Raw genomic sequence first — 12,823 nt, forward strand, 5'->3', positions numbered from 1 at the left:
TATTGTCTAGTGACATCTGTTTAGCTTTAGGAGTGCTCCCATCTAGAGCAGTCCCTCTAAAATATCCTGTAGAGGTGGTTTGTGGGAGGCAGATTCCCTCAACTTTTGCTTGTCTGGGCATTGTTTAATCCCTCCTTCATATTTAAATGATAATCTTGCCGGATACAGTATCCTTGTTTCAAGGCCCTTCTGTTGCATTGCATTAAATATACCATGCCATTCTTTTCAGGCTTGTAAGGTTTCTGTTGAGAAGTGTGATAATAGCCTGATGGGTTTTCCTTTCTTTGTAGGTGACCTTTTTCCTCTCTCTGGCTGCCTTTAAAACTCCATCCTTGTCCTTGATATTTGCCATTTTAATTATTATGTGTCTTGTTATTGTCCTCTTTGGGTCCTTTCTCTTGGGAGTTCTGTGTGCTTCCATAGTCTGAGCAACTATTTCCTCACGCAGTTTGTGGAAGTTTTCAGCAATTATTTCTTCAAAGATACTCTCTATCCCTTTTTCCTCTCTCTTATTCTTCTTGCACCCCTATAATGTGGGTATTGTTCTGTTTAGATTGTTCACACAGTTGTCTTAATATTCTTTTATTCCTGGAGATCCTTTTATCTCTCTCTGCTTCAGCTTCTCTGCATTCCTGTTCTCTGATTTCTATTCCATTAATGGCTTCTTGCATCCCGTCCATTCTACTTTTAAGTCCTTCTGGAGAGTGTTTTATTTCTGTTGTCTCCCTATCTGCTTGCTCCTTTAGCTCTTTCATATTTCTCTTAAGATCCATCAGCATGTTTATGGTTTTTATTTTCAAGTCTTTTTCAGGGAGACTGATTAGGTTTATCTCTGCAGATCCTCTCTGAGGGGTTGTCTGGACTATTTTGGAGTGGACTAAATTTTTCTGCCTTTTCATGGTGATAGCGGTGCCTTTAGGCAGGTTGTGGGTGTGTCAGCTGGGAGAAGAAAGTCCTTTCCCGCTTGCTGGATGTCTTGCCGTTCTCCGCTGCCTGTGTCGTTTACCTGCACTCCTGGAGTAGCCACCGCATTAATCCCCTATTTCGCTGTCAGCAGCGTCTCCGTCAGAGCAGCGCAGAGCCCTGCACGGAGTGGCAGGTACTCTGGGTGAGTTCCTTGGTGATAGTGGCACCCATGCCAAGCAGCTGTGTACCAGCAGCAGCCTTTGGGTCCGGCCCTGGTGGCTGTGTGTTGGGCTGGGATTCCAGTCGGGTGCTGGGAGCGCGGCTGCTCCCTGGATGCTGCGCCGCTGCTGCTGCTGGCTCCTGCAGGCTGTTTCTGGTCCCCTCTGGTGCCACCACTCCCTGCACGCGCTGCTGCTCTCCCACTACTGGTCTGGTATGTCAGGGTCCGTGCCAGTTGGGGGAACGACTGGTAGGCTGCTTAGTGCTGTGAGGGTCTTCAGTGCTGCACTACCTCCCCGGGGTTTAGGGTGCCTAAAATTCCCCTGGATTCCCAGCTGCTGGCTAAGTGTGCCGGCACGACTTCGTCCAGCTGTGGGGTCCCTGTCTCTTTAAGAGTTGCAAAAAGCACTTGGTTTTCTTTTGTCTCAGGGTTGCCAGTTGCGGGGACCTGCCCGCAGGTTTTGCTTTTCTGTTTCTCTAATATATAGCACCCCGTGCACTGTGTGTCTGCGCTCCAGGTATAGATTTCTAGAGCTGTTTGTTTAACAGTCCTGGGCTTTCACTCCCTCCCCATTCAGACTCCTTTCTTCCCAGCGGGTTTTGGGTTTGGGGGCATTTGGGTCCCGCAGGCCACGGCTTGTATCTTACAACCTTCGTGTGATGTTGAGTTCTCGCAGATGTAGATGTAGCCTGTCTGTTGTACTGTATCCACTGGTGTCTCTTTTAGAAATAGTTGTATTTTTTGTATATTTATAAATATATATGTTTTGGGGAGGAGATTTCCACTGAACTACTCACTCTGCCATCTTGGCTCCTCCCCATCCCTTCACTTTTAGTCTGTGTGTCTTTGGGTTTAAAGTGAGTGTCTTGTAGGCAGCATATAGATGGGTCTTTTTTTATTAACCATTCAGTGACTCTGTGTCTTTTGATTGGTGCATTCAGTCCATTTACGTTTAGGGTGATTGTCGATAGTTATGTACTGATTGCCATTGCAGGCTTTAGATTCATGGTTACCAAAGGTTCAAGGTTAACTTCCTTACTGTCTTAAAGTCTAACTTAACTCACGTAATATGCTATTAGAAACATAATCTAATGGTTCTTTTCTTTTTCTCCTCCTTTTTCTTCCTCCTCCATTCTTTACATATTAAGTGTTCTACTCTGTACTCTTTGTCTATCCCTTGTTTGACTTTTGGGATAGTTAATTTAATTTTGCATTTGTTTATTAATTAGGTGTTCTACTTTCTTTACTGTGATTTTATTACCTCTGATGTTAAACCTTAAGCCTTAGGAACACTTCCATTTATAGCGGTCCGTCTAAAATAGACTGTTGAGGTGGTTTGTGGGAGGCATATTCTCTCAACTTTTGCTTATCTGGAAATTGTTTAATCCTTCCTTCAAATTTAAATGATAATCTTACCGGATAAAGTAATCTTGGTTTGAGGCCCTTCTGTGTCATTGCATTGAATACATCATGCCGGTCCCTTCTGGCCTGTAATGTTTTGGCTGGGAAATCTGATGATAGCGTGATGGGCTTTCCTTTGTATGTGATCTTTTTTCTCTCTCTGGCTGTTTTTAATAGTCTGTCCTTATCCTTAATCTGTGGCATTTTAATTACTATATGTCTTGGTGTTGTCTTCTTTGGGTCCCTTGGTTGGGAGATCTGTCCATCTCCATGGCCTGAGAGACTATCTCCTTCTGCAGATGGGGGAAGTTATCAGCAACTACCTCCTCAAAGACACTTTCTATCTGTTTCTCTCTCTCTTCTTCTTCTGGTACCCCTATAATGCAAATATTGTTCTGTTTGGATTGGTCATAAAGTTCTCTCAATATTCTTTCTTTCTTAGGTACCCTTTTTTCTGTCTGTGCCTCATCTTCTTTGTATTCCTCTTCTCTAGTTTCTATTTCATTTATTGTCTCCTCCACCATATCCAATCTGCTTTTAATACCCTCCATTGTGCTGTTGAATGATTGGATCCATGACTGGAATTCATTCCTGAGTTCTTGAATATCTTTCTGTACCTCCATGAGTATGTTAATGATTTTTTATTTGAACTCCCTTTTAGGAAGAGTCATGAGGTTCATGTCATCTTTCTCAGGAGTTATATTAATTTTATTCTGAACCAGGTTCCTTTGGCATTTCATACTTGTATATGGCGCCCTCTAGTGTCCAGAACCTCTACTTTCTGGCGCTGCTCAGCCCCTGAAGCAATGTTGTGGATGGCAGGGGAGTGGTATTGGTGCCTGGGAGGAGTATAGAGCTGTTTCCTGCTTCCTGACTGCTATGCCTGTCTCCGTTGCCTGAAGTAGTGGGCCAAGCACACAGCTATAAGCCTCTATGCTTTGCGTTTGTAGTTGCTGTAGACAGATCTTCCGTCTGGCTGGCCTAAGACCAGAGTAGTGTTTGCCAGTTTGCGAGCCAGGTGGTGCTTGCCAGGAGAAAGGCACAGTAGGCTGTGTATCACAGATGGGGTCCTTGGAGTTGTGTAGCCAGCCAGGGAGCTGGAACACCTGGAAATTGTGAAAGCTCCCAACCTGCTGGGCAGAGTGCACCTGGACAATTTTTTCTACCTGTCCTTTCTCCTGAGCAGTAAGCTCTGTGCAATCCTTGCCCCTTTAGTATCCCTGTTGCTAAGCTCTTCCTTGTTAGGAAGTCTCTCAGGGTGCCCACCTTTCTTTTGTCCCAGAGTAGCTGCATATGGATCCCTGCTTTTCCACAAGTGGCTGGAATCTCAGTCTCTCCAGGAATTCTGCCTGTCTTAGCTCTCCAATCCCTTAATCATGAGAGTATCATGAAAGCACTATGAAATGTGGGTTTTTGCTCCCAGAGCAAATCTCCGGAGTTAGGTATTCAGCAGTCCCAGGCCTCCACTCACTCACGGCTCCTTTTCTCTTCCTCCCACCTGTCAGCTGGGGTGGGGGAAGTGCTTGGGTTCCGTCGGGCCACAGCTTTGGTATGTTACCTTGTTCCATGAAGTCCGCTCTTTTCTCCAGGTATATGCAGTCTGACGCAGTCCTCTTTCCTATTGCTTTTTCTGGGGTAATTTTATTAATTATATTTTCATACTATATGCGGTTTTAGGAGGTAGCCTGTGTCTCACCTCTCCAGCCACCGTCTTTAATCCCTCTGTCTGTATGTGTTTGTTGTAATGTATTGTGAAATTATTTGGCCATTTCTTGAGTAAATTGTCTTTTTATCATTGAGTGTTTAGGGTTTTTTATATAATCTGAATAAAAAACCTTATCAGAAATACAATTTTCAAATATTTTCTCCCATTCTGTGCATTGTCTTTTCATGTTTTGATGGTGATTCTTGATGCACAATAGCTTTTGATTTTTATGAAGTCTAATTGATCAATTTTTCTTTGGTTGCTTTTATTTTAGATGTCAGATCCAAGAAATTGCTGTTCCAAAGTCACGGAGATTTGATTTAAACCTAATCTCCTTCTAAGAGTTTTATTGTTTTAACTCTTACATTTAGGTCTTATGTCCATATGTAGTTAATTTTGTATATGGACTGAGGTAGAAATCCAAATTCATTCTTTTGAATGTGAATGTCTGTTTTCCCAGCATGACTTTTCAAAGGACTGTTCTTTCCTATCAAACTGTCTTGACACTTTTGCTGAAAATCAATTATATATGTATTTGAATTCCTTTCTGAATTCTATTCCATTGTTCTCTATGTCTATGCTTATGCCAGTACCGCACAGTCATGATTACATTGCTTTGTAGTAAGCTTTGGTCAGGAAGCATGAGCTCTTCAACTTGCTCCTCTTTTTCAAGATTTCTTTGGCTGTTCTTCATCTCTCATATTTCCGTATCAGTTTTAGAGTCAGCTTGTCCAATATCTGCCCCAAAGGTACCTGGAATTTTAATAGAGATTATGCTGAATTTGTAGGTCAATTTGGGGAGTATTACCATCTTAACAATAGTAAGTCCTCCATTCAGTGATCATGAAATATCTCTCTACTTTCTTAAGGTTACTTAATTTATAGCAATGTTTTGTAGTTTTCTGTGTACAAAACTTATACTTCTTTTGTTGAATTTATTACTAAGTATTTAATTCTTTTTGAGGCTACTTTAAAAGGAATTGTTTTCTTAATTTCATTTCCAAATTGTTCATTGCCAGCATATAGTAATAAAACTGTGGATTTTTGTATATTGATTTTTCATCTTGTATCCACCAACTTTGCTGAATTTGTATATTAGCACTAATAAGGGTTTTTTGTGTGTTGTCCTTACTATTTTACAATTGTTATCCTTATTATAATACAAGGTTATATCATTCACAAATAGAGATTGTTTTACTTCTTTCTTTCCTATCTGCATGCCTTTTATTACTTTATCTTGCGTAATTACCATGGCTAGAACCTCCAGAACAATGTTGAGTAGAAGAAGTGAGAGTGAACATCCTTGTCTTTTTCCTAATCTTAGGGAGAAAACTTCAAGTCTTTTACCATCAAGCATGATGTTAGCTCTGGGTTTTCATAGATGACCTTACCATACAGAGATGGCCTAGTGAACTATTTGTAATTTATTGATTGTATTTTTTTCATCTTGAAAAGGTACTGGATTTTTCAAAGATTTTTCTGCATCTACTGAGATGATCATGTAGGCTTTATATTACAAATATGGTTTGTTACATTATTTGATTTTCATATGTTGCAATAACCTTGCATTCCTGTGATCAACCCTATTTGCTCGTGGTATATGGTTCTTATATGTTGGTGGATTTGGTTTGCTTGTATTTTGAGGATTTTTGACTCTATATTCATAAGGGATGTTGATCTATAGTTTGCTTTGCTTTTGATGTCTTTGTATAGTTTTGGAATTAGGTTATTACTGACCTCATAAAATTAAGTTGGAAAGTGTTTCCTCTTCAGTTTTTTTTTTTTGGAAGAGTTTGTGAATGACTGATGTTAATTCCTCTTTAATTGGTAGATTTCACCTATGAAGCTACCTGGTCTGGAGCTTTTTTCTGGGAAGTTTTTGATTACTAATTCAAACTCTTTGTTATAGGTCTATTCTGTGTTCTGTTTCTCCTGGACTCAGTTTTGGCAGTTTGTACCTTTTATAGAAATTTGTTCATTTAGGTCACCTAATTTGTTGATATACAATTGGTCATAGTGTTCCTTATCATTCTCTTTGTATTTCTTCAAGGTCACTATTGATGTCCCCTCTTTAATTCTTGATGTTGGTATTCATAGTCTTCTCCCTTTTTTTTCTTCATCATTGTAGCTAAAAGTTTGTCAGTTTTGTTGATATTTTCAAACAACTTTCGGTTTCATTGATTTTTCTGTTATTTTTCTATGTCCTATTTCTTTTATTTCCAGTGTCATCTTTATATCTATTATTTCCAGCTTTTTAAAATTTAGTTCATTTTTCTTTTTCTAGTTTCTTCAGTTGGAAGCTTAAGTTACTGATTTGAGGTCTTTCTTTGTTTTTAATACAGGCACGTACAGCTATACATTTCCCTCTAAGCAATGTTTTTCCTGCATCGCATTAGTTTTGGTATGTTGTGACTTCATTTCGAAGTATTTCTTAATTTCCGTTGTGATTTCATTGTGGCCCATTTTTTACATAGATATGTGCTGCTTAATTTTTACATATTTGAATTTCCTGAATTTCCTACTGTTAAAGGTTTCTTATTTAACTCTTTTGTGATTGGAGAACATACTTTGTATAATTTAGTGTGCTTTTAAATTTATTGAGGTTTGTTTTTGTTTGTCCATGTGTATTATCTTCCCTGGAAATAATGTGCACTTGATAAGAAAGTATATTCTGCAATAGTTAGGTGTGTGTACTATAGATGTTTGTTAGGTCTAGTGGTTTACAGTGTTTTTCAAGTCTTCTAGCTCCTTGTTGATCTTCTGTCTAGTTCTTTTATCCATTATTGAAAGTGGGGTTCTAGAGTTTCCAACTATTATTGTTGAGTTGTCTTTTTTACCCTTTAATTCTGTCACTTATTACTTCATTTATTTTAGGTTTGTTGTTAACTATGTGTATATGTTTATAACTGTTATATCTTCTTGAATCGACCCCCTTCATCATTTAAAAATATCCTTTTTGTCTCTAGTAACAGTTTTATTTTGAAGTATATTTTGGCTAATATTGGTATATTATCTCTAGCTCTCTTTGTTTATTTGTCTGTTTTGTTTTGTTTTGTATCAAGTCTTAAAACACATCAGTGGGAGCATGAAAATTTGGTATTCACTTCCTCTCACTGAGAGAAGCCAGTGCTGGATGTCTCTTTCTTTATTTTTTATTGGAGTATAGCTGATATACAATATTCCCACTAAGGTAGTTACTCTCTGACAACGTAGAAAGATATTACAGTATTATCAACTATTTTTACTATGCCATACTTTCATCCCTATGACTAATTTATTTTATAATTGAAATTTTGTGCCTCTTTAGCCCCTTCACTTATTTCTCACACACACCCCAACACCTGCCCATCAGTCTGTGAGACTATTTTTTTCATTTGGTTTTTGTTTAGAGTCCACATGTAAGTGAAATCATATGGTATTTGTCTTTCTCTGCCTGGCTTATTTCACTGAGCATAATACCTTTGGTGTCCATATCATATTGTCAGATATGGCAAGATTTCTTTCTTTTTGTGGCTGAATACTATCCCACTGTATATAAGTACGATATCTACTTTATCCATTCATCTAGTGATGGACACCAGTTGCTTCCATATCTTGGCTATTGTAAATAATGTGGCAATAAACATAAGGGCACTCCAGCTCTCTTTTGGTCACTGTGTCTTTTCCATCCTTTTACTTTCAACCTATTTATACCTTTGAATCTAAAGTATGTCTCTTATAAACAGCATAGAGTTGGATCATTACTTTTAAAAAATTCTGTTGTTCTCTGCCTATTAGAATGCTCAATCCACTTATGTTTAATGTAATTGTTGATAGGTTAGGGTTTATGTTTGCCATTTTGCTGTTTGTTTTCTATATATCTTGTCCTTTTTGTTCCTCTGTTCCTCCATTATACCATCTTTTGTGTTAGAAATTTTCATTTTAACTTCATTGTCATTTCCCTTATACTTATTTTCTTTGTGGTTGTACTGATTACAATTAACATTTTAACTCATACAATCTAATTCAGATTGATGCCAGCCTAACTTGAATAGTATATAAAAACATTGCTCCTGTATAGTCTATTCCTTACTTCCCTCTTTTATGCTGTTTAACATACAAATAACATCTTTATGCTTCATGTGCCTATCAACACAGATTCCCAATTATTGTTTTATGGAATTATCTCCTAAATTAGGAGAAAAAAAGAGAAACAAAAATATACATTCATATTCTATATTTACCTGTATGGTTACATTTGCTGATGTTGCTTATCTTTTATATGGATTCATGCTACTGTCCAATGTCTTTTCATTTTGGCTTGAAGGAATCCTTTTAGTGTTTCTTGTAGAGCCAGTCTGCTAGTGGTAAATTCTCTCAGTTCTGTATTATCTGTGACTATCTTAATTTTGTCACCTTTGAAAGATAGCATTCCTAGAATTCTTGGTTGGCAGGGGTTTTTTAGCACCTTGTATCTCTCATCCCACTGCTCCCTGGGCTCCATGGCTCCTGATGAGAAATCAGCAGTTAACTTTATTAAGAACCCCTTTTATATGAAGAGTTACTTGTTTCTTGAGGCTTTCAAAATTCTGTACTTGCTTATGATGTGTCTAGGTGTTAATCTCTCAGTTTTCCTTCTTGGAGTTTATTGGTTTTCTTGTACATGCAGAATAGTGTTTTTCATCAAATTTAGGAATTCTTCAAATATGCTGTCTTCCCTTGTCTCTCTGCTCTTCTGGGATTTCTATAATGCGTGTATTGCAAATTTGATTGTGTCCCACAGGTATCTGAGGCTTTGTTAATTTTTATTAATTTTTTAAATTATTTTCTCTCATCAGACATTATAACTGCAATTGGCCTATCTTTGTAAGTTTGCTGATTCTTTCCACTTTCTGCTCACATCTGATATTGATTCCCTCCAGTGAATTTTTAATTTTAGTTATTGTACATTTCAACTCAAAAATTTCTGTTTGATTCCTTTTCATAAATTCTGTTTCTTGCTGACACTTGCTCCTTGATGAAACATTCTCACTCTTTCTTTTAGTTCTTAGATGTGGTTTCCTTTAGTTTTGAACCTATTGAGGAATAGCTGACATAGTCTTTGTCTAATACATCGATGTGTCTGCATCCTCAGGGACAGTTTCTACTGATTGTTTTTTTTCCCTGTGCATGTGCCATCATGTCTAGTTGAGACATCTTAAATACACAACATTACAACTGATCAGATTCCTTCTCTCCCCAGAGTCTGTTGTTTGTTTATCTATTGTAATTATTTTTATTTGTTTAGTGATTTTTCTGAACTAAATTTCTAGTCTTGGTTCTCTGTTGTATGTGGCCATGGAAGTCTTTGCTCATTTAAGTTAGTGGTCAGCTAATGATGGGACATGGATTTTCTTAACTACCTGGAAACAATGTCTCCCAGCCTTTGCCAAGCGACTGTGTTGTGTGTGGGGTTTTGCCTTCAACAAACAGCCAGGCAGTTCACAATTCTGCATCAGCCTTTACTTCTGCTTGTGCAAAGCCTCCAGGCAACCAGAGGTGAGAGCTTAGGCTTTTCCCAGATCTTTCCTGAACATGTTTATAGCCCTGGAACTATGCACAACCCTATGTATAGGCATAGCCTGCTAGATTTTCAGAATACTGGTGCTCTCCAAAACCCCTAAGAACATCTCATTCTCCAGATCTTCCTTTTAAGCTCTTAGTCTGTTGTTTGCCCCAACTGTTATTCACCTCTTCAGGTGAAGTTAAACAGCCATCAAGTTAAACAATTGACTAATTTTTTGTGACAAATGTACTTAGGGATGAATCTGTTTACTGGAGAACCCTGGGTCAGTGAGGCCTCCTAGGGAGCCACTAGCCAGACTGAATGATGAAGTTCTCTGTGAATGAGGCTTTGGAGGATCCACCCCTGTTCTGCTTCCTCTGGTGGCTGCCAAGCTGTTGGATTTAACAGTGAGTATGGGCTATTAATTTTAAAGGATACTGTAGAGTTGGAGAGTGAAATATAGGAAAAGTTAAAGTACCACAAAGCTCTCTCGTCTTAGCAACAAGATTCAGCTGTTTTTCTTGAATAAAAACTCCCCAGATTGCTATAAGCTTTTGGTTAATTTCCTAATTTTTGAAAAAGTTTATTTTGCCCTTTTTTTTTTTTTTTGCCATTTTTTTCATTATTTTATTAGGAAATAATTTTTGAAGGTCTTTTACTCTGCCATTTTCACTGACATCACTTGCTTCCATGCTTTTGAATCTGTTGTTTTCTTTTTCCTGGTCCACCTTTCCCTTTCTAAACTCCCTTATGAATCCTTTCCACCTTTCAAGTATCAGTCTAAATGTTCCTTCTTCAGTGATGTTTCTCCTCACTTGTGAGGCAATATTACATTCATTAGCTTGTCACAATGAATAGTCTTGCTTGTACTTATCACTGCTGTATTTATTATCACCCTGTATTGTAATTAAGCGCCTGCCTGTGTTTCTGTTATCATTAAAATAGGCCCTTTTGGTTTCTCTTCTGTGTTTGCAGTTCTTCATTGTAGGGGCATGTGCGTAAGTAGAAAATACAAAATCTGCTTATCAAGAGATTAAGACTGAATTATTGATAGACCTCCAAATGGAAGACAGGTTTGTCAATTATGTGTTCTGTCTACCTTATGTATAATCTTTCTGGGAATAATTGGTTTTTAACCAATTTAGGATTACAAACTATATGAAGAATGATTATTATATCCCCACCTTGTAAAGAAAAGCTATTATAATTCCCTAGTAATTATTGCCATGGCTTCTTGTATCTTTAACTGGGTCATCTCAATAAACCTAAAGTATTTATAACAGATATTTTGCTTTATAAGCTTCTAGAGGTAGTTAATAAGAAGGAGTTATGGTGAGCTATACTGTGTACCCAAGCTGAAAGCAGTGGGCCTGTGTGAAAGGAAACTTTCTGATAGGACCTTGGTATGATTAATTTGCTGCACAGTGTCATTCAACATTGCCTTTTATCTTAGATCATTTTAGTTTCATTTAATGTTTGAGGTATAGTTAGACTGAGCTGTGAAGCTGAGAATTTATGTAATCTTGATCTTAATTGGATATTGAAGAGGAAACCAGAATCCAAGCTGTACCTGGTACCAAGAGCCCAGGAGCCCTTGGATCTCTCCACTGCTCCTGACTGGCAACTCGGAGTTATAATAAGGCAAGAAACAGGATCACTATTTGAAATAAAGCCATATGATCTGGGGATAAAGGCTTACTCCTTGGTTGACAGTGTTCTGGCTGCTTATGGTTGATGGGTGTTGTCATGGGGATGGGAGAGAATGATTTGGGAGGTAGCCAGGAAAGGCATTGCAGTGTGGAAGAAGGGGACTTAGCCTGTACATCCTTTGTTAATAGGACTTCATAAGGGCCTCCCTCTGAAGAGGGCCTTAAATGTCATGTTGCCTCTCCTGAAGTTCGAGTGCAAAATGAAGACAGTAAAAGTACACCACAGTTCTGCAAATCAGACTTGTCTCTCTCTTCACTCTGTTAGCCCATAACCCCAAGGAGATTTAGCTAGTGAAACAAGGACACGGGAGCAAGAAAATTTTCATTGTTTATATGATGAGTTTAGGAACTGAAGTGAAAGGGTTATTTCAACTGGTACCAGTCATTTGGCAATTTGTTCCACAAGATTTTTTAAAATGAAATTATTATAATAAAAACTAATTGATATTTAGCTATCAAACTTCATTTATTTCTAGTCTTTCTTACTGTTGTTATTGTTCTGTTTGGGTGGTTTGGCGATGATCACTTTCACTGAAGGAGCACCTGCCCCAAAAAGCTGAACTTTATTTTCTCAACGTTGATTGTAGATTTTAACTTCCATAAACCAGTTGCAAAAAGCTACGTTTTCCTTGGCATTTGGTGTCCTTAATTGTGCTTCAAGAACAAATACTGTGGTTTCTGAGAGTTCCTTTCAGTGAGGATACCCCAGCTTGCACTTGAAAGGCTTTACCTTTCTCAGAGGTAGGAGAGGGTGTCCCCTGGAAGAAAGATTTTACTTTAGTAGAATCCTAATTTGGATTCCTAATTAAGAATACTGTGTAATCAAGACATCATCAGGAGACTCATTTGGAGTAACTACTAGACCTCCTGAAGAAAAATAAGAAAGGGGAATCATCCTCTCATTTGTGGAGTGTAACAACAAAGCAAAACTGAAGGAACAAAATAGCAGCAGACTCACAGACTCCAAGAAGGGACTAGCAGTTAACAAAGGGGAGGGCAGGGGAAGGGCGGGTGGGGAGGGAGGGAGAAGGGGATTGAGGAGCATTATGTTTGGCACACATGGTGTATGTGGGGTCATGGGGAAGACAAGTAGTGACTCTGTGGCATCTTGCTGCACTGATGGGACAGTGAGGTACTGGGGGGAACTCGATAATATGGGTGAATGTAGCAACCACATTGTTTTTCTTGTGAAACCTTCATAAGATTGTATATCAGTGATACCTTAATAAAAAAAAAAGGGGGGGGAAGTCAAGGTTATGATGATAGTAAGCTTCCTACAGTCCCAGGATTGAAACTGCTGAGCCAGAGAGGAGAGAGAGAGAGCTGTCCCCAGCTTCTGGTAGAGATGGAAAGACTAG

The 12,823-nt window shown here is 38.4% G+C and overlaps 1 protein-coding gene across 1 annotated transcript in view; it reads left to right on the forward strand.

The window, feature by feature from the left end:
* The window catches only part of LOC118930371 (protein mab-21-like 3), a 99,276-nt gene that overhangs the window by 50,224 nt on the left and 36,229 nt on the right, over positions 1–12,823 (forward strand). The window contains 2 exon segments of the mRNA XM_036921509.2: positions 10,011–10,163; positions 10,732–10,829. The gene's annotated coding sequence lies outside the window, so the exon portion shown is untranslated.

Source organism: Manis pentadactyla, chromosome 4, assembly GCF_030020395.1.
Source record: "Manis pentadactyla isolate mManPen7 chromosome 4, mManPen7.hap1, whole genome shotgun sequence".
Taxonomy (NCBI): domain Eukaryota; kingdom Metazoa; phylum Chordata; class Mammalia; order Pholidota; family Manidae; genus Manis; species Manis pentadactyla.